This window comes from Schistocerca cancellata, unplaced genomic scaffold (genome assembly GCF_023864275.1).
Source record: "Schistocerca cancellata isolate TAMUIC-IGC-003103 unplaced genomic scaffold, iqSchCanc2.1 HiC_scaffold_754, whole genome shotgun sequence".
Classification (NCBI taxonomy): Eukaryota; Metazoa; Arthropoda; class Insecta; order Orthoptera; family Acrididae; genus Schistocerca; species Schistocerca cancellata.
In genome coordinates, this window is record NW_026046765.1 from 9,571,054 (window position 1) to 9,594,642 (window position 23,589).

Consider the following 23,589-nt stretch of genomic DNA (forward strand, 5'->3'; position numbering starts at 1 on the left):
ACAATGCACGTCCGCATGTATCCCGTGCCACCCAACGTGCTCTAGAAGGTGTAAGTCAACTACCCTGACCAGCAAGATCTCCGGATCTGTCCCCCATTGAGCATGTTTGGGACTGGATGAAGCGTCGTCTCACGCGGTCTGCACGTCCAGCACGAACGCTGGTCCAACTGAGGCGCCAGGTGGAAATGGCATGGCAAGCCGTTCCACAGGACTACATCCAGCATCTCTACGATCGTCTCCATGGGAGAATAGCAGCCTGCATTGGTGCGAAAGGTGGATATACACTGTACTAGTGCCGACATTGTGCATGCTCTGTTGCCTGTGTCTATGTGCCTGTGGTTCTGTCAGTGTGATCATGTGATGTATCTGACCCCAGGAATGTGTAAATAAAGTTTCCCCTTCCTGGGACAATGAATTCACGGTGTTCTTATTTCAATTTCCAGGAGTGTATATAGTCTGCGGCCGCGAGCTCGCCTCCAGTTCACCACCGGCAATGGAGGGTGAAGCTTTGACAATGCCAGCCACTCGAGCTGGCGAAACAGAAAAATCATTAGATGGACGTCGGCCGAAGAACCCGAGACAGAAGCCAACAGGCAGTTTGTCAACAAGTGGCCACGAAAGCCTTAACAATTTTGTATTTAAAATACTGTTACAGTCTACTCACTGAGACGTCTACTTTTATGTTAACAGTTTAACCCAGTAAGACAAGTAATACAGTTAACAACCGTGGGTTTTTATTAAGGCAGCTTGACTGACAGCACGTAAATACGCATAATGTTTTTGATGTATTTGAGAAAGAGAGCACTTAGCGACTTCCAACGAACCTTAGTCATGATTTCAAATAACATTAAACTAATGCAAGGTTTCCTATAAATAATTCTCGGTGCCCTCAGTTACACCACCATAATTTCTGTCTTACTGGCCTATGAACAGAATGATAACCGCAGACCTCACGATGATCACCTGTTCTTTCAATACCATTATTGCTATATCTTTCATCAGTTCCGTCTGAAATCTGCATAATAACCGACAATTAGATGAATGTTATGTTTTAACGACTTCAGCCCAGCATAGCTCTTCACAAATTAAAAAAAAATCCTAAATCTAAGTATACATTGGAACAATCGGTTTAATGACCAATTTTCCTGATAATAATGTAACATGGAGCAGAGTGAGGCAATAATGCACAGTTAGTAAACAATAATTTTTAACTATGAAAGGAATAAATGTAAACACGTTTATCACCGGTCATGAGAAATGCAAAAGATCTCACGGTTTAGCGATCAGGCAGACGGATCGAAATTTACTCTCAGCCGTTGGACGCAGCAAGGAGGGCATCAAAAGCAGACTAACACTGGTAAAAAGTGCATTCCTGGGCAAGAGAAGTTTACTTACATCAAACACATGGCTTAATTTTAGGAAGAAATTTCTGACAATGTACGTCTGGAGCACAGCACTGCATGGCAGTTGCACTTGGACTATGGGAAAACCGGAACACAAAAAACCGAAGTGTTTGAGATGTGGTGCTAGAGGCGAATGTTGATAGTTGGGTGGACTGATAAGGTAAGGAATGAGGAGGTTCTGCAGAGAGTCGGAGAGGAAAGGAATATGTGGAAAACACTGAGGAGAAGAAGGGACAGGGTGATAGGACATCTCATAAGACATCAGGGAATGACTTCCGTGGTACTAGAGGGAGCTGTAGAGGGCAAAAACTGTAGAGGACGACAGAGATTGGAATACATCCACGAAATAACTAACGACGCAGGTTGCAAGTGCTGCTCTGAGATGAAGAGGTTGGCAGAGGAGAGGAATTCATGGTGTGCCGCATCAAAGGACTCAGAAGACCGATGACACCCCCCCCTCCACCCCCACACCCAAAAAAAGTCGGATTGAAGAAAGACATCGAAGCAGTTCACAGGCGGGCTGCTGGAAATGTTACTGGTAGTCTAAACAACACGTAAGTGTTACGGAGTTGCTTCATTAACTCAAATGGGAATCCTTGGAGAGAGGGCGACGTTCTTTTTGAGAAACGCTTTTCAGAAAATTTAGGGAACCGGCATTTGAAGCTGACTGCCGAAAGATTCTACTGCCGCCAACGCAAAATATCTAGGTAAGATGACCGACTCTAGGTGTGACTAACTAATCCTGCAGCCAAAGGTAATAATGCTTTTAATTTTCTTCATGCACACAACTTCACATTTCTACGACCAGAAACTGTTGGCAGCCCTACCACGATAGTACATTTTGCGAAGACCTACTTGGATAAAATTTTAATTTCTACCGTACAGAAGTTCCTAATAGATAATTGTTTCATCTCCCAAAAGGCTTATACTGCAGTTTCTACTATCCTGTATTAATGTATAATTTCATCATCAGCTGTTCTATTACGCTGTCCTCTTTAAATTAATCACATTCTAGGATAATGTACTACGTGATGCTCTGCAAGAAATCCTCATTCCAGACAGAAATCTGATTTGATGTCACATATGGCTATAGTTTGTTTAGGTAGCATCGATTCATTATTGAATCGAAATCGTCTGACCCTTCCAAACCGGTTTCCTTGTCGATTGCGCTGAGGATATAATGTGAGAAGAACGAGAGTTCAGTGTCTCCTAATAACTTACGTTCATTCCTCATATATCTGAATTCACTCTACGGAAATCTAGCTGACTGAGCGACGGAAAGTGTTATACAGAGCGAGTCTGTGCTAGATACTAGCCATAAAATAACGGAAGGAAAAAAGGGAAGTTTAAGGCTTAACGTCCAATCGTTATCTCGGATCGTTAGCTCGGATTGCTAAAGGATGGGGAAGAAAATCGGCCTTATCCTTTCCAAAGGAATCATTCCAGCATTTACCTGGAGCGTTTTAGGGAAATCATGGAAAACCTAAATCGGGATGGCCGGACGAGGATTTGAACCTTCGCCTTCCCGAGTGCTAAAGTCTGCACCAACTCTCTCGGCGCCACAGATTACACACCAGGCTCCAGCCCCCCCGCCCGCATCTCGTGGTCGTGCGGTAGCGTTCTCGCTTCTCACGCCCGGGTTCCCGGGTTCGATTCCCGGCGGGGTCAGGGATTTTCTCTGCCTCGTGATGGCTGGGTGTTGTGTGCTGTCCTTAGGTTAGTTAGGTTTAAGTAGTTCTAAGTTCTAGGGGACTTATGACCACAGCAGTTGAGTCCCATAGTGCTCAGAGCCATTTTGAACCAGCCCCCCCTCCCCCCACAGACAACACACGTTTGCTGCACCACTTCTCCTGATTACCCTGTGGTAGTTGTTGACGGAAGTATGACTCTTACATGTTAATGTGGACATCTATTTTTGTTTCAATAGCATTCCGCGCAACATCCTGTCAGTGTTTGAAGATCATCATGGTTTACCGCCAAGAGCAGCTGAAAAAATTTGTTTATTAAACAACCAATACCAGTGCACAGACTATCATCAGGTTCGTAGCGGCTTTTACAACGTCAAACTATGTTTTAAATGTGCAAGCCATCGCTTGCTTTAATCAAAATATGCGTCTGAGTGATTCTAAATCTTACTGTCTATACATAAAGAAAGTATTATCTTCTCAATAACCTTCAAATTGTGAGCTACGCCCTTAATTTGTGTACATGAATTAGTGAATGTACTTATGGCACATTTGTTGACTATTCTTGTTGTCACTTTCAGGACTCAAATTAATAATCAAATTAATTAATTTAATAAGACAGAACCTTAATTTGCTGGTGTACCCATGTACCACCAAAACAAAATAAAAACAGGAATAGTTGTGGTTGAGCATGAATGAGAACAGTGAAGTATTTATATTTACAAAATAATGGCAAGTCTTATTAGTCCTTTTCTAACTGTATCTAGCTGACATATTCTTCCCTGATTTAAGGGGCTCCGGAAAGGCTCAAAATCATGAAAAGTTCAATTTTTACTTTTTTGCGTTTTCTGAATCTGCAGACTATTACCTTTTAATAGATGTATAATTTATTCAATTCCGAAGACTACAACTATTTTTAAATTTGTTTTGAAATGCGTTCTACATGGGCGTGACCCACTGTGGCGCTGTTAAACTGCTGTCAAATGGTGTTATTATTAACGTCCGTGTTCATCAGGTACATTTTAGTGATGTGAAATAAAGTATGTGTTGTGGCTAAACCTATTTTCAGAGACTTAGCAGCACCTTAACTGTTGAAAAAGTGTATTCACGGAAAAACTCAAAACTCCAATGAAAGTGTAAATAGTGTTATATGGTCGAGAATCCCCAAGACTGTATTTGTTGGAATAGAAACACTTCACTTTGGTGTGTATCATGCTGTTGCGACTTTCAATGATGGCAACATTGTAAGGTGTAAGGTATTTAGAAATATGGGAATGAAGATAGGTTCTAACATGGTACGAGCGATGCTTGCTTTAGACAAGGAACGCCTTCGGGCTGCAGACAGGGCTGTAAAGAGTCTAGAAATTCAAGCAAGAGTAAACAGGAGGAGGAACAAGAGGAAGCTGGAGGAGGAGTTTGCAGAGGATGAAGATAATCCATCCTATGGACCTGGAATGCACTAAAAAGTTAATCCAATCTTTGTCGCTCGATTCCCAAAACTTTTATTTTCTCATACTAATTACATGTTTTCTAAGGATCTTCCAAACATATTTGATTCAAACTTTCAGTAAATGTTACACAGTACCTTCTGCATAATTTAACACAGCCTTTTTCCAAAAAACTGTATATTTTTGAATATATAAATAAAAAACTGCAAAAAAATTTTGTGAATTTTCATTACAATTGAAAAAAATCATCTTTAATAACTGCACTAAAATTTTGTAAAATCCCTGTGTTAAGTTGTAGCCCATATTGCAATAAATAATCTGTAAAAAGTTCAACTTCCTACCTCAAATACTTTGTGAGGAAAGATGTAATTTATAAGCGTTATTTTAACATTGCAAGTATAGGGCGTTCCGGAGCCTCTTAATAACTTTTTCAACGCAATCTTACTTTGTTTACATGAATCCACTGTGAGGCCCAAATCTATTCAAATGAAATTAACTATCACCAAGTACACCACAACCTATAGTTCACCTCAGAACAGGGAGCTGTGAATATCATTTAACAACCCTACGCCGGCACAGCAGTATCCAAACTTTCACGTTGGTTCAGGCGCCAGCAGAAAACGGCGCGCTTCAGTCCACGAGCAGTGCGTTGTGGCAGCTGTAATATTCTGGCGCAAACTACGCGGTTGGAAGTTCTGATTATCAGAACTCGAGACATTCTCGTATTACAGCCCTGAACCAACCCGCTACCCTCCTCTTTTAAACGCTATCAAAACGCGGTGTGACTAGGATCTACATGTTCTTTGAAACGGGTGACAAAACTTCTACCCGTTTTAACTGAATATTCTTGGTTGCACAACATTATAATAAATGAAAAGCGCTAGTCCGAATTTGTTCTACAGTATTACTTTTACTGTGTTAACTGGTTTTCGGCTTAAAAACCCATCTTCAGATATTCACTTACTATCCCCACAAAAGAAGTTGCAACGTTTGTAAACGGCGTTGGAAAAGAAGTTACACATCTAGACTGAAGCTGAGACGTACAGTAAATAACATCTTTGACAATGTGGTGGTAATGCAACGTAAAAAGTAAGAAGCTGAATAGTGAATAAATGTAAAGAGCGTAAACAGGAGAAAACTTTAACAAAACGCTGGAACAGTAAGCGAATATAACAGTTTATATTAATAAACAAAACCAGTAAAATAAAATAAAATCAGTACTAGCGGCTACTTCACAAGGTATAAAACATGGGGAGTGGCACATAAACCAATTGAAACAAAGAATTATCAGTGTAACTAATGAATATATGCAATATATGCAATATTGAATCTATGAAATATAAGCAATGTATTTTTATGGAATGGGGAATCGAACCGGAAGGGCGAAGGGGAGGGGGGAAGCACGAGTTGTGGGTGGTAGTCAAATAGATACAAAGGCTGGAAACGGAATTCGGTACTTGACGATGAACCCAGGGAGCAAAACGTCACTACGAGCATACTAGGAAATATTACAGATAATTATAATTATTATTAAATGATAATTACTTTGGGTTTGATTATTTGTTCTAACAACAGCCAGATGGCCTTGCTGTGGACAATTCCCTGTCAGGCTTACTGGCAGACATTTTTGTTAATAATTTGGAGAGAAGAATTTTTAAAATGAATCAGGACCTATATGTTGACATTGCTTTATGGAAGATATGTCTTGCGAAGGGCACTCACGATGAGGTTGTGTCCATTTCTTTCATTCAATGAGCAGCATCCGAAGATTAAGTTAAAGTTGGAACTTGAAGTGGATAGGAAATTGAGTTTTCTGGATTTGTTTATTACGAGAAGTTATGGAAGCCTTCGCTTCTCAGTTTTTCGGAAGCCACCGCAATCTGATGCTACAATATCCAATGACTCCAGTCATCTCATTACACACAACGTAGCCTACTTTCATACTGCGGCACCAAGACTGTTGAGATTGCCTCTAAATGACAACGAAGGTAACAAAGAGTTAAACTTTTGAAGCAGGTTGCGCTTGCTAGTGACTATAAGCAATCGCCGGTTTCTGGTTTGTACAGAAAGTATAGGAAGATGAAACCACCATGGACAGATGATGTAAAAAGAAAAGTACCTAATGTTGCAGTATAAGGAACCAATCCCCGAGAAGTTGAGCTGCTCCTTCCCAAAATGATGTAGGAAAGGATTCCGTACGAATGGGCAACTAAGGTGTAGGTTAAAACAGAGGCCTGGTAATGGGGAAGAGGGTCAGGGGGTGGTAAATATAATTCATCAGCTGTATATAAGTTGCAAAGCGGATCCCGTGAATCATTTTATATTGGAGAAAAGGGAAGAATAAATGAAAAGCGCTAGTTTGCCTTTATTCTACAGTATTACTTTTATTATGTTAACCGGTTTGCGGCTCACAAACCCATCTTCAAACATTCAAAAATTTTTCTCACAAAAGACGTTACAATGTTTGTAAACGGCGTTGGAAGAGAAGTTATACATGTAGATCGAAGGAGAAAGGTATGGTAAATAATATCTTCGACAATGGAGTGGTAATGCAATGTAAAAAGCAAAAAGCTGAACAGTAAATAAATGTAAAAGAGAAAACTGAAAGAAACCTTAACACAAAACTGGAACAGCAAGCCTATATAACAGTTTATATTAATAAACAAAACCAATAAAATAAAGTAGAATTAATCTTGAAACGGCTACTTCATGAGGTATAAAACATGGAGAGTGACACACAAGCCAATTAAAAGAATGAATTATCAGTGTAACTACTGAATATATCAGGAACTTAAGCAATATCCATAAAACAATCAGAAATGATTAAATGCAGGAAAATGGAGGAGTGTGAGAGAACGTACAGCAAATTCCATCTTTGAGAGAGTGGTGGTACTGCATTTTAAAAGTAAAAAGTTGAACAATATACAAATATAAAAGGAACAAACAGGAAAAACATGAACACTATACTCAAAACTAAATAAATGAACCTATTACAATGAAAACAGTACTGGATGAGACAACTTCAAGAGGTACTACACATGGAGAGTAATACAAATACCAGAAACAAGAAAGACTTAAAAATTGTAACTATATTCTATATGGACTACGTAGTCAATTTAAATAAAATAGAAGAACTCAATTAATACAAGAAAATGGGGAATTTGTAGGAACAGGTGGTGTGGGAAGTAATCAAAAACAGAGGAGACGATGTGAAGCTTAGGAGAGGGGATCTACTCGTATTACGCCGTGTTTGGTCTTTAAGGTTAGATCTGGACTGTGAGCTAGATGTTTGTTAATTTCCAGAGCTTCCAGCAGGTTAGTTTTTTGTCTTAGTCTGTTAAGAGAAGGACTTGGGAGTGTGGCTGGTAGTTGTGGTCCTCACTCAGTACACGCTCATAAAATGTGGAGTCACAAAAGGGTATTTTAATGTGTTCTTGAAATAGTCATAAAAGGTTAATTATGTCATTTTACCCTCAAAGCATGTTTTTTCCCTTCTTCAATTTCAGTATTCTTGTATAGAAACAGTAATGATATTCAGATAATTAGAAAGACCGCTAAAACGCTCCATTCGAGTTATGTGATGCCTGGCTAGCTCGCTTCTGGTACTGTCATAAGGCTAATTCAGAGTGATGTCTTGCTTTCGAATTGACATTTACTTAATTAAAAATGTCTTGCACTCTGATGCTAACATTAATTTACCTCCAAGATACGCTTTGCCACTGTTACAATCAAAGATAACATCAGTCGACGGAATTAAACTCTCGGTAAAAATAATAGCTATACCTGTTTCACTGCGTACCGTTGGTAGCTCGCTTGGTAGAGTGGTGAACTGTAGATTATTGAAAGGTGGTAACTGTAGGTCGCGGGTTCAAATCGAGCCCGCAGTACTATTTTCACTTACTTATGAAACAAATCAACAGTCGTTTCATATAAAACTAAATCACAATTACAAAACTTCACCACACTGATTAGTAACATAGTGTTATTAACGTTAACCTGCGCGTACACTTACAATAGGTGCTCACAAACGTCTCGTTGAATAGCTATTTTTGCTTTATTAGAAATAATGTTTTTCTATCTCCATAGATCCTTAAGCGTTTCAAGTTTCATCATCTTATATAGAATGAAGTTAAGTCTGCTTCAGACATAGCCTTAGTTTACACTCACATACATCACTACTCCTAGCTTTGTGTTACCTGTAGATTGTACATGCTTTATACGTTTCTATATAGAATATCTCATTGTGCTATGCCTCGTTGTACCGTGGGAATATCGTGATATCTTCTCTACTGGTAGAGCTCTACAAAAAAGTTAGTTTTTTGTGAGCAAAGTCGATGTGTTTATCCTCAATTGTTCATTTCTCAGACTAACATTAATGCCACGCTATACACGATACATTCCAAAATCGAAATAACTGCTACAATGAAATCTTGCTAATGCTATTTTCATATTTCGTGGAAACCTTTTAATAAATTAGGATTCTGCCCAGATTCCAAACTGCGTTCTTCCTATACGTAGTCACACGTGCTACCCATTGCGCCGGAATGCGCTCCCTGCTAGTACTATTACAGGTGAAGATCTTGTACAGCGTAAATCAGCAATAAAATTTGCCAAATGAAATTTTATTGTGCTTTGGGTCGCATTTCATGATAGATAGTCGACGATCTGGATATAAGATACGGACCAAGTCGAAAAAGTTCCACAATTCCTTTGTTCTGAGCGGTTTTAACGATGTTACAGGGAGGAGAGAAAAGAATGTCCGTCCTTGCACATATCGCCGCCCTAAATTAGTGGAGCATAAAGGCATTAGTTTTAGTAAAGTTTCCACTATCGGCGGTCAAATAATTCCTTTCTATTGTTATTTAAAAGTTGTAAATGCGTGTTCTATCACTAAACAGCTAAATTGTTTGCAGAAATAGTGAGTAAAAACCTAGTAACCTCGGCTAACACAACTGTAACATACATATAGTTTCGCATTACCCCTAGACTGCGAATTTACCAGAGCTAGTACGTAACAGAGCGTTTTCGATCATATGTTAAAATCTAGATATTTAATTATTTTAAACTTTAATTACATAAAAATGAAAGATATTTTGTGATAATATTTACCGTATATGCTATTTGAATGTTATAATCTCTCCGAATAACAACAATCCGAACCATATTTTTAACATAAGAAATTAGCGTATTCGTCAGCCTCCAGCTGGAGCCAGCGTAGTTGTTATGTCTCTGCCCATCTGCTGCCCCTTACACTTTCTGGAAGAAGTGGTGTACATTACCATGTCTAGGAGAGGTATCACAGACTATACCAAAAACGCTGAAACCCTGTAAGTACAGACTTTCCTACTAATTTAAGAACACCACAGTCCAGTGTATTTTCAATAGTAGGGATAGGATACAGTTACTAGCCAACAGTGGGGTGTACAAAATTAGCTGTTCTGATTGAGACAAATTTTACATTGATCAGTCAAGCAGAAACCTAGCAACTACGCTTGCTGAACATTAATGCACCTGCAAGTTGCAGAACTGTGACTCCACATTTGCTGAACATGTACAAATACCAGCCAGTGTCCCAAGTCCTTCTTTTAGCAACCAAAGGCAAAAATACTCTACCTGCTGGAAACCCTGGAAATTAGCTCACAGTCTAGATCTAATCTTAAATGACCAGACACGGCTTAATACTTGCTCTCTTGAAAACTTCACATAATTCTCTTCGTTTTTCATTACTTCCCATACTGTCTGTTCCTACACATTCCCCCATTTTCCTGTATTCATTGAGTTCTTCTATTTTGTTTAAATTGACTACGTAGTCCATTTAGAATGTAGTTACAGTTTTTAAGTTTTTCTTTTATCTGGTATTTGTATTATTTTCCATGTGTAGTACCTCTTGAAGTTGTTTCATCCAGTACTGTTTTTGTTCTAATAGGTTCATTTATTTAGTTTTGAGTACAGTGTTAATATTTTTCCTGTTTGTTCCTTTTATATATTGTTCGACTTTTGACTTTTAAAATGCTGTACCACCACACTCTCAAAGATGGAATTTACTGTATGTTCTCTCACACTCTTCCATTTTCCTGCATTTATTCATTTCTGATTATTTTATGGATATTGCTTAAGTTCCTCACGTATTCAGTAGTTACACTGATAATTCTTTCTTATAAGTGGCTTGTGTGTCACTCTCCATGTTTTATTCCTCGTGAAGTAGCCGTATCAAGACTAATTTTATTTTATTTTATTGGTTTTGTTTATTAATATAAACTGTTATATAGGCTTGCTGTTCCAGTTTTGTGTTAAGGTTTCTTTCAGTTTTCTCTTTTACATTTATTTACTGTTCAGCTTTTTGCTTTTTACATTGCATTACCACTCCATTGTCGAAGATATTATTTACCGTAAGTTTCTGCTTCTATCTACACGTGTAACTTCTTTTCCAATGCCGTTTACAAACATTGTAACTTCTCTTGTGAGAATAATCAGTGATGTCTGAAGATGGGCTTGTGAGCCGAAAACCGGTTAATACAATAGAAGTAATACTGTAGAACAAAGGCAAATTAGCGCTTTTCATTTATTCTACCCTTTTGTCCAATAAAAAATGATTCACGGGATCCGCTTTGCAACTTATATACAGCTGATGAATTATATTTACCACCCCCTGACCCCCCTTCCCCATTACCAGGCCTCTGTTTTAACCTACACCTTAGTTGCACATTCGTACGGAATCCTATCCTAAATCATTTTGGGAAGGAGCAGCTCAACTTCTCGGGGACTGGTTCCCTATACTGCAACACTACGTACTTTTTTATATCATATGTCCATGGTGGTTTCATCTGCCTATGCTTTCTGTACAAACCAGAAACCGGCGACTGCTTGTAGTCACTAGCAAGCGCAACCTGCTTCAAAAACATCTCAACAACCTCAACAGTCGTGCTGCCGCAGTATGAAAGTAGGCTACGTTGTGTCTAATGGGATGACTGGAATCATTGCATATTGTAGCATCAGATTGCGTTGGCTTCCGAAAAACTGAGAAGCCAAGGCGTCCATAACTTCTCGTAATAAACAAATGCAGAAAACTCAGTTTCCTACCCACTTCAAGTTACAACTTGAATTTAGTCTTCGGATGCTGCTCATTGCATAAACGACATGGACACAACCTTATCGTGAATGCCCTTCGCAAGACATATCTTCCATAAAGCAATGTCAACATATAGATCCTGATTCATTTTAAAAATTCTTCTCTCCAAATTATTAATAAAAATGTCTGCCAGTAAGCCTGACAGGCAATTGTCCACAGCAAGGCCATCTGGCTGTTGTTAGAACTAATAATCAAACCCAAAGTAATTATCATTTAATAATTATAATAATTATGTGTAATATTTCCTAGTATGCTGGTAGTGACGTTTTGCTGCCTAGGTTCATCGTCAAGTACGGAATTCCGTTTCCAGCCTTTTTATCTATTTGAATACCGCCCACAACTCGTGCTTGCCCCCTCCCCTTCGCCCCTCCGGTTGGATTCCCCATTTCATAAAAATACATTGCTTATTTTACCTCGTGCAGTCCAGTTCTTGTAATTATCATTGATTGTCAGGTGCAATATTACGTTCCATTACTCAAACTATTGACTTCCATACGCACTATTGGCTGTGTTGCCTATAGGCTGCTGCTGGATAGATAATGTTTCTGTGTTTGTTGTGGCCCTACGCTGCATATGTGGTATGATGTGTATGGAAGTTTACGAAGCTCGATTTACTGGTTGATTATGTGGGCTCCACCACTAAATTATTTTTAAAAAAATTTGCTTGGGTTCCTTTCTGTTAGCATATATTATTTGCATTCTTGGCATGTTGCCCACTTGCCCCTCCCCCCCACATTTTGTACTCCTACATCTTCATGTTCCTGCCCTGCTCCCAGTTTCCCAGCCCTCAATCCTATGTTCCTGTCTCTTACAGTTCAGTGATTTTAAGTATTTAATTGTTTTTGGCAAATATTTTAAAAGATTTAATTTCGTTGTTAACTTTTATGTTTATTCTGTTAATCGTTGTATTGATGATAGCTGGAGAAAATTTTAATTATTACAAACGGTTTCCTATAGCCTATATCCACTTCCTCGGGTTTCCTTACGGCAGCGGAAGGAATAAATTTGGAAATTTGTGGTAAGGTCTGATGGGACCAAACTGCTGAGGTCACCGGTCCCTAGGCTTACTCACTACTTTAACTCAAACTAACTTACGCTAAGGACAACCCACACACCCATGCCCGAAGGAGGACTCCAACCTCCGACGGGGGAAACCACGCGAACCGTGACACGACGCCCAAGACGTCGCGGCTACCCCGCGCGGCGCGGAAGGAATAGATTGCTAGTTATCAGTGTGCGCTGTAAAAATTCGTTTGCACTTTGATGGTATTTGCATTTTCGGAAATATAAATTTGTTCTTTATTTTTGCATATGCTTAACTTCTCCTTTTTCTCTCTTTTTGTAATGCCTGTTTTGTTCACAAGCGTAAATTTGGTTTTCTGCTCTGTAGGATGATTTGAAAAAGGGTCCCGGCCCGAAACTGGTCATCTAGTGAATAAAAAAAATGAATTTTGAAACTTTGTCTAGTTTTTCGTTGTACTGATTTTGCAAATGTTTTATATGTATATACACTCCTGGAAATGGAAAAAAGAACACATTGACACCGGTGTGTCAGACCCACCATACTTGCTCCGGACACTGCGAGAGGGCTGTACAAGCAATGATCACACGCACGGCACAGCGGACACACCAGGAACCGCGGTGTTGGCCGTCGAATGGCGCTAGCTGCGCAGCATTTGTGCACCGCCGCCGTCAGCGTCAGCCAGTTTGCCGTGGCATACGGAGCTCCATCGCAGTCTTTAACACTGGTAGCATGCCGCGACAGCGTGGACGTGAACCGTATGTGCAGTTGACGGACTTTGAGCGAGGGCGTATAGTGGGCATGCGGGAGGCCGGGTGGACGTACCGCCGAATTGCTCAACACGTGGGGCGTGAGGTCTCCACAGTACATCGATGTTGTCGCCAGTGGTCGGCGGAAGCTGCACGTGCCCGTCGACCAGGGACCGGACCGCAGCGACGCACGGATGCACGCCAAGACCGTAGGATCCTACGCAGTGCCGTAGGGGACCGCACCGCCACTTCCCAGCAAATTAGGGACACTGTTACTCCTGGGGTATCGGCGAGGACCATTCGCAACCGTCTCCATGAAGCTGGGCTCCGGTCCCGCACACCGTTAGGCCGTCTTCCGCTCACGCCCCAACATCGTGCTGCCCGCCTCCAGTGATGTCGCGACAGGCGTGAATGGAGGGACGAATGGAGACGTGTCATCTTCAGCGATGAGAGTCGCTTCTGCCTTGGTGCCAATGATGGTCGTATGCGTGTTTGGCGCCGTGCAGGTGAGCGCCACAATCAGGACTGCATACGACCGAAGCACACAGGGCCAACACCCGGCATCATGGTGTGGGGAGCGATCTCCTACACTGGCCGTACACCACTGGTGATCGTCGAGGGGACACTGAATAGTGCACGGTACATCCAAACCGTCAACTACCCTGGCCAGCAAGATCTCCGGATCTGCCCCCATTGAGCATGTTTGGGACTGGATGAAGCGTCGTCTCACGCGGTCTGCACGTCCAGCACGAACGCTGGTCCAACTGAGGCACCAGGTGGAAATGGCATGGCAAGCCGTTCCACAGGACTACATCCAGCATCTCTACGATCGTCTCCATGGGAGAATAGCAGCCTGCATTGCTGCGAAATGTGGATGTACACTGTACTAGTGCCGACATTGTGAATGCTCTGTTGCCTGTGTTTATGTGCCTGTGGTTCTGTCAGTGTGATCATGTGATGTATCTGACCCCAGGAATGTGTCAATAAAGTTTCCCCTTCCTGGGACAATGAATTCACGGTGTTCTTATTTCAATTTCCAGGAGTGTATGTCTTCTATTTGTTTCTGACATGTCAAATACTGTTTTACCAGAATTTGAATCCATTTTGACTATTTTTCGACTGTGACTGTCTCAAGAAATATGAAAAGGTTTTTTTTTTAAATCGCTTTTTGTGATCGTGTTTCCAAGTTACTACTATATTACTGTTATATTTGTGAACAGTGACCAAGAGAACCACGGAAATGGATGCACCGCAACACATCACAACGAGACTGCCACGCCAGAAGAACAACGTGAGTGACCGTTACACAACATTTTCGTGCAAACATCAGTCCAGCTTCCAAAGTGACATCGCCTCTTACTAAGTTTTCTCTTCTTCCACAGGATGACCACAGCATTTACGAAAAGACTATATAATATCAGTATGACCTTATCGCAAAGTTGTTTCTGTAATGCCATTTAGCCTGAAGATGAGGGTTAACCCTCGAAATATGTCGCTAAATAAGTAAGTAATACAATAGTTGACAAAGTTTGTGACTGGTAGCGGTAATAAAAAAAAAAACCTTTACTTTTTTACCACGTGGCCTAAGGACGACTAAATACATAAATCAATAATTACGTGAAGTTGGGGGCTTTCAATCATCCTATCACTCAATGGATTGATCTCAATCTGTGCTGTGGAATTATTACTTGAAATAGGGAAATTATTTTAGTGGTTCAGGAATTGGTTAACTTAGTGGACTTCCGCGGTTTGTGGAACTTGATCACATTTAGCTTGTCCGACAACGTGTCGGACACCAAGCGCTCGTGTGTTGTTGTCTTGAGCTCCTTGTGTGGACGTACCATTCGAATTTGGAACTCGATTACAGCACTTTGTTTCTCACGGGCCTACATACCTACGTTACGTAAAGGTATGTTACTTGTTGGAATTCCGAGACCTCTAGCGGCAAAGGGCTGCAGATTTGCAGACATGAAGAATAAAGGTATAGAATATTAGTAATGTTTATTTTATTTTAAAACTTTTTGAATTTTCACATAAAAAATAGGAGGCACTACTTTTCAGCACCCTCTCGTATTATCGACGTATCACGCGCTGGATGCATGAGAAATATTAACATAAGATCTCTGAAAGAGGACAGTTGTTGCTTCTTTTTTATTTCTCAGATAAAAAGTGATCAGCGATGTGGTATCTCTTTCAGAACTGAATGAGAAAATAGTACACTTCCTCCAGAGAGAGTCGCCTGCCATGTGTCGGCTGATTAATACGACATTGCAATGCCTGTGGTGCTCGAACACCTACACACGTTCGAAAGAACAAGCACTGCGGTGACTGCAGCCGCTATAAAATACGCGAGGAGTATTAGAAATTGTAAATATGGACAGCTATCAGCTGTATAATGGAATAACAGACCCAAACTTCCATACGGCGTCATCCATGTGTTTACAACCTGCAGTCATTGCGGTACCTGTTCCTTTGGGCATGCATGCATTTCCGAAGGACCATTGCATCGTAATTCGGAATAACACAGGGACTGCAATATCGTACTTATCGTATTTATGTGGAAATTTGTGTCTGGCCGTGGATCGTGCTGGGATTGCCATAAGCGGTAAGCCATAGCGATATGCGATAAATCCGGTTTCACACAAGGTTGGCGCCGTTGGCGACACCTACAACGTGCTGACATGAGGAAAGTTTCCAAGCGATTTCTCATACACAAACAGCAGTTGACCGGCGTTGCCTGGTGAAACGTTGTTGTGATGCCTCGTGTAAGGAGGAGAAATGCGTACCATCACGTTTCCGACTTTGATAAAGGTCGGATTGTAGCCTATCGCGATTGCGGTTTATCGTATCGCGACATTTCTGCTCGCGTTGGTCGAGATCCAATGACTGTGAGCAGAATATGGAATCGGTGGGTTCAGGAGGGTAATACGGAACGCCGTGCTGGATCCCAACGGCCTCGTATCACTATCAGTCGAGATGACAGGCATCTTATCCGCATGGCTGTAACGAATCGTGCAGCCACGTCTCGATCCTTGAGTCAACAGAAGGGGACATTTGCAAGACAGCCATCTGCACGAACAGTTCGGCGACGTTTGCAGCAGCATGGACTATCAGCTCGGAGACCGTGGCTGCGGTTACCCTTGACGCTGCATCACAGACAAGAGCGCCTGCGATGGTGTACTCAACGACGAACCTGGGTGCACGAATGTCAAAACGTCGTTTTTTCGGATGAATGCAGGTTCTGTTTACAGCATCATGATGGTCGCATCCGTGTTTGGCGACATCGTGGTGAACGCAGATTGGAAGAGTGTATTCGTCTTCGCCATACTGGCGTTTCATCCGGCATGATGGTATGGGGTGCCATTGGTTACACGCCTCGGTCACCTCTTGTTCCCACTGACAGCACTTTGAACAGTGGACGTTACATTTCAGATGTGTTACGACCCGTGACTCTACCCTTCATTCGATCCCTGCGAAAACCTACATTTCAGTAAGATAATGCACGACCGCATATTGCAGGTCCTGTACGGGCCTTTCTGGATACAGAAAATGTTCGACTGTTGCCCTGGCCAGCACATTCTCCAGATCTCTCACCAAGTGAAAACATCTGGTCAATGGTGGGCAAGCAACGGGCTCGTCACAATACGCCAGTCACTACTCTTGATGAACTGTGGTATCGTGTTGAAGCTGCATGTGCAGCTGTACCTGTACACGCCATCCAAGCTCTGTTTGACTCAATGCCCAGACTTATCAAGGCCGTTACTAAGGCCTGAGGTGGTGGTTCTGGGTACTGATTTCTCAGGATCTGTGCGTCCAAATTGCGTGAAAATGTAATCACATGTCAGTTCTAGTATAATATATTTGTCCAATTAATACCCGTTTATCATCTGCATTTCTTCTTGGTGTAGCAATTTTAATGGCCAGTAGTGTATTTTGATTGGTTGTGCCACTTTAAATTCTATGCCATGGTTGGTTAGAAATGAGGGAGTGAAGGTTGCTTGAAGACATCACTGATATGGGTGATGGGTGACTGGTAAGAATGGTGACATTACTGATAAGGCATTTGGTCTGTGTGACTCTATAGGTGTCCACACCATGATGATGGGATAATCTTCAAGGTTAATCACCGAAACGCAAGGCCATTTTGTGCCTAGAGCTGCTGTTGTCATTCTATTCCTCAGCGCTGCTCCACTGGGGCCTGACGCAGCCAGCGGTAGCTGCCCATCTTCAGGTCTGGAGTATGGGACTTTTGTCGCCTGGCCGTCTCTTGGCCGCCTTCTCCGGGGCAACAGCAGGTGCCATACGCGGTTCTGCCTAGTGCTCTGTTCAAGAAACGTCCGCATTTCCGTGACACACAATCAATATGGAGTACCGTAAGGGCGGCGCAGCGAGGTCAATATGCACCAGGCGGCGTACCTACCAAGCTCTCCGAGGTCACAGAGATCAGGATCACTGAATTATTGCAAATAATAAACAACAAAAGGATTGAAATCCTCAGGCTGTCTCCTCCTGCTGCACCCACGTCCATCCCCAGTACAGAATTATTCGCCCACTCCAAGCCGTCCCGAGACCTCGTCACACCAGCAACGTGGACTGAGAGAAGCGACCGAACAAGAAAGCCCTTTAAATATATATCAGAAACGAAGTGAACAAACAAAGCGAGGAAACCGAATCCATGCCACAACGTTACCAGAAGAAGGACTAGATTAGTCAGAAAAGTTCTGCAGCACATTGAAACCGTTACCTTAGCATCAAAAGAGCGAACACGGTTGGAGAATGTTGATGTTAGTCTACACAATGCAACCTACGAAGCACATTGATGTAACGGGTCAGCAAAGAGAAATAACATTATCCAGGAAAAGAAGTTCTGAAAAACGGACTCAAAACAGTCAAAGAACCGATGACTACAGTACTAGAAAATATGTATATAAATGTACATATATGGTTCAGAATTTATGTTTTGCCACCATACTGAAAAAGTGAGGCTAAGTGTTCCACCTTTCACATACAGTCTTATGGAGGACTCTTTCTTCACCGTCTCTCTAGTAATTGACAACGTGTGTAAATTCCTCTCATTACTCGTCTTAAATTGTTTGAAATCGTCACTTGGAAAAAGCTATGAGTGAAACTTCGTCCTTCATCGTGATGAAAAATTACTCCAAAGCACAAAATACCTGAATGAAACAGAAAGGAAGCGTATTGTTGATGGAACCTATGATAAACTTCGGATGACTTGATTTATGCTAATTTTGTCACAAGGGAGGCTTCAATTACATACAATTTATGTATTTTTATAAACCGGGTGTGATCCCTTTTACTCAAAAAAAAAAAAAAAAAAAAGAAAAGCTAAGGAGTTCACCTTCCTGTAACTTACTCGAGTGAATCAGTAGAGCTGCAGCATTTCTCCTTCCTAACAGACTTCATTTTCCGGCTATCAAATTAAAATTTCATCAGCTTCTAAATGGGTGCGTCTCCATCACGTCTTAACAGTTTTAGGCCGCCAAGTACGATAAGTCTTTCCAGGAAGCAACATAAGCGTAATGACTTTGCAACAAGTTCAGAAAACGCAAAAAAAGGATGGATGATCAGAGTTTAACGTCTTGTCGACGAGGAATTCATTATAGACGGAGCACAGGCAAGTTATTGGGAAAGACTAGGCACTATACCAAATTTTAAAAAAAAGTTATGGTGCCCTATCAAAGGAACCGACATTGGCCTTAAGCGGCCTAAGAAAATCAAGACAAACTCAAACTGGAAAAATAGCGCAGAAAAGCAGGATTCTGTACAAACTACCTATATGGTTGCTTGATTTTAAATTTGTACCGTACACTTCCTGCGGTAGCGAATGGATTGTGTTCTACACAAATATAGCGCATTTATATAGTGTCCTTCAGTGAAAGTAATAGTAAAATTGATGTCCCAACGAATTGTAGTAACACATATATAATTAACTCTGGGTTAGAATGAGAAGGAAAGGTGCACACAGAAGCAGATGTAGTGCAAAAATTGCTCTATCACTGGCGATATGCATTCCACTGTTGCAGCGATACGTAACGCTTAAAAACGTTTACAGCCACTGCATACTGAACTTCGCAGAGACATTGCTTGTTCTTGTCCATGTGTCTGAGCGTTCTTCAACAATTCTTCTAAAAAGTAAAATCGTTTTTCTTGCAGATAATACGAACATGATGAGATATTTCCAGAAAAGGATATTAATAATATTTCTCCGATGTTTGCAAAAACCCTTCGTAGCCACTTTATTGTAGTTAAACGTCAAAAAAGTCAATAGGAGCAGTTCAGATATACAATATTATATAAACTATGAGGATTTATAGATAGAATAATTTGCTAGTTTGCAGGAACACTTAGTAGTTGTTGTGACTTGGCAAGACAGCCAAGCCACTATGATTGGTAGCCGAAAGGCACGCGTCTAAGCTCACGCAGGCTGGCAGGGGGTTTGGAACAGTTATAGGAGTTTATAGTAGGAAGAAAAGTACGTAGCTTCTGGAATACTTAACTTTAATCCATAATTGATGAACATCGGTCTGACGGTACATGCATCACAAGATAAATAGCAAATGATAATGGCGCCTTGCTAGGTCGTAGCAAATGACGTAGCTGAAGGCTATGCTAACTATCGTCTCGGCAAATGAGAGCGTAATTTGTCAGTGAACCATCTCTAGCAAAGTCGGCTGTACAACTGGGGCGAGTGCTAGGAAGTGCCTCTAGACCTGCCGTGTGGTGGCGCTCGGTCTGCAATCACTGACAGTGGCGACACGCGGGTCCGACGTATACTAACGGACTGCGGCCGATTTAAAGGCTACCACCTAGCAAGTGTGGTGTCTGGCGGTGACACCACATTTCTCCCCCGCAAATCGGCGTACGGTTGTGTTATAAGGCTTCCGCCCGCCGTGTGGAGGACCCCGTGTTGACGTATGCGACGAGGTGGGGAGCCTAACAACAGGCGAGGCTGTGCCACACGCACCCTGCCATTCGGTCCGAGGGGAGCTAGGAAACGCCTGAAAACCTAGTCCAGGGTGCACGCCAACATGCGGGGTATGCGCCCGTAGAGAGTCAGGAGGGGCCGAAGGGTCGACCTCCATCGAGTCGGGGCACCCGACGGGCGAAGACGACCTATGGTCCGGAGCGGGCAAGAGTTCCATGGCGGAGGACAACTGGTCACGGGAAGCGATCGACGGCGCGTGACCCAGGGAGGCGCCCGGCGGTTGCAGCGACGCGTCCACTGCGGGCGTCGTCGGCGGGAGAACAGGCGGCGGCGGCGGCGCGTCGCCATGGGGCAAAATGGACGGCAGCGTCGGCAACACATGGGGCTGAAGCGAGCCAGTAGATGGGTCCCCAGGGCGCTGACCGGACCGCACCGTCGCTGAAAGCAGACGGGGAGTGGCAGAACCCGTGCGACGACAGAGGCGCAGCTGATTGAGATGCCAACGCACCTCACCAGAGGCCCCCAAAACCAGATACATAGCGCGGCCGCGGCCGAGGCAGCGAAGAATGCGCCCTGCGAGCCAACGCCGTGAACCTCGATAGTTGCGGTAGTAGACAAGATCGCCTGGGGCAAAAGCAGGTGTCTGCCGCAGCACAGGAACCTGATGCGGCGGATGTAGCAAAGACATCAAGGTGCGATGAGGGCGACCGTGAAGCAACTCAGCCGGAGAGCGACCATTTCGGGGCTGAGAGCGATACGAAGACAAAAAGAGCAACAACGCGTCCTCCCGAGAATGTGACTCTTTCAACTTCAACATCTGTGACTTGAAAAGTCCTGACCAAACGTTTAGCGGCATCGTTTGACTGTGGCGAAAACGGCGCGGACGTCAGATGTTGATTACCATTGGCCTTGCAGAATGACTGAAATTCTGCGAACATGAATTGTGGGACATTGTCTGAAACAATAGTCTGCGGTAGACCTTCAATGCAAAAGATAGTGGACAACGCTTGGATGGTGGCAGAAGACGTCGTGGAAGACATCCGGACAACAAGAGGAAAATTACTGAATGAATCGACCAGAACCAACCATCGAGCATTCCAGAAGGGACCAGCAAAATCGATGTGTAAGCGTTGCCAAGGGGAAGTGGCTTTTGGCCATGCAAAGAATTTCCGCGGTGGTGCGGATTGTTGTTCGGCACACGCCATGCAAGAAGAGCACATATTCGTAATCGCGGCATCGATGCCGAACCAAGTACAGTGCTGACGAGCAAGTTGTTTCGTTCTCACTATACCCCAATGTCCTTGGTGGAGAAGCTGTAAGACAGAGCACTGTAACGAACGTGGGACCACAATCCTAGACTGATCATTATCTGAACGGAACAGCAAAACATCACGTCGTTCAAAAAGTCTTTCCTTGTGAGCAAAAAATCGGCGAACCAACGGATCCCCTATCCGTGACTTTGACAAGGGCCATTGCGTAGCAACAAAACGCAGAACGGTAGCAAGGACAGGGTCGGCAGCTGTGGCTGTAGGTACACGACGAAAATCAATCGGAAACGATTCGACCACGTCATCGGTTTCTGAATCAATGAACATGCAAGCAAGTTCGGAGGAATCGAATGCTCTATCCTCAGCAACAGGCAAACGGGACAACGCGTCGGCGTTTCCGTGCTGAGCAGTGGACCGATACTAGATATCGTAGCGGTACTGCGAGAGGAAAATAGACCAGGAATGAATTTCTGTGCTGTACGTGGAGGTATAGGCTTGGTCGGATGAAAAAGCGATGTCAAAGGTTTGTGGTCTGTGACGATGGTAAAGTGACGACCATACAAGAAATCATGAAACTTTGTAACACCAAATACGAGAGCCAACGCTTCTTTCTCGATCTGTAAATAATGTCTTTGCGCAGACGAGAGCAATTTGGACGCAAAGGCATTAAGGCGATCATGCGAACCATCTTCGTGCGCAAGCACAGCACCGATCCCGAAATCCGATGCATCCACCATCAACAAAAGGGGCTTCCGGGTATCGAATGGCGTAAGGCAAGTATTGGAAAGCAACGCCGATTTCAACTGGCGAAAAGCGCGTTCGCATTCCGTCGTCCAGACGAACGGAACACCTTTACGGCGCAAGCGATGAAGCGGAGCTGAAATGGAAGAGGCGTAGCGCACATAGCGATGATAGTAATTTATTTTTCCCAGCACACTCTGTAGCTGCTTCAAATTCTGCGGCGAAGGCAAGTCTTGTATGGCACGGAGGTGCTCGGGACTGGAATGTATGCCTTGGGCATTAAGTACATGTCCCAGATATTGCAAATCACGAGCAAAAAACACACATTTGTCCTTCCGCAAGCGAAGACCATTTTGTCGCAAGACCTGAAATAATGTTCTGAGATTGGTTAAATGTTCTTCTTCCGTCTTTCCGGAGATCACAATATCGTCCAGATAGTTGGCTGCAGTAGGGACTGATGCACAAACAGTTTGTAGATATTGCTGAAACAATGCAGGGGCGGATGCACACCCGAATGGCAGTCGTTTGAATCGGTACAAACCAAGATGCGTGTTAACCACCAATACGCTCTGGGATCCTTCGTCCACCGGTATTTGCAAGTACGCATCTGCTAGGTCCAACTTCGAAAAATATTTACCCGGGCACAGTTTGTCAAAAAGATCTTCCAGGCAGGGTACAGGAAAAGTTGCAGTCACTAGTTGTGGATTCACGGTTGCCTTGAAGTCCACACAAAGTCTCAATTTTCCGGAAGGTTTTTGCAAATTGACTAAGGGTGATGCCCAGAGGGAAGCCTGCACACGTTCAATTACACCTTGAGATTTCAAATCGTGTAATGTTCTTGCGACCTCATCACGCAATGCGTGGGGAACATTGTGCGCTCTGAAAAATTTCGGTTGCGCGTTTACTTTCAGTTCCAAATGTGCTTTATAGTTCTTGGTGCAACCAAGGCCCGGTGCAAAAATGTCTGCAAATTCTTCCCATAGACGAGAAACACTGGCTGAAGGCACAGTCTGGTTCAGTGATAGGACCTGATTGACTATAGAGAAGTTAAACAACTGAAATAAATCTAAACCAAACAAGTTCACTGCAGAAGAAGAATGAAGGACGTAAATTGACACAAGTTTTGTTTGTCCCTTGTATGTTGCAAGAAGGCTGCACTGTCCTAACACAGGGATCGCCTGTCCAGAATAACTAGTTAG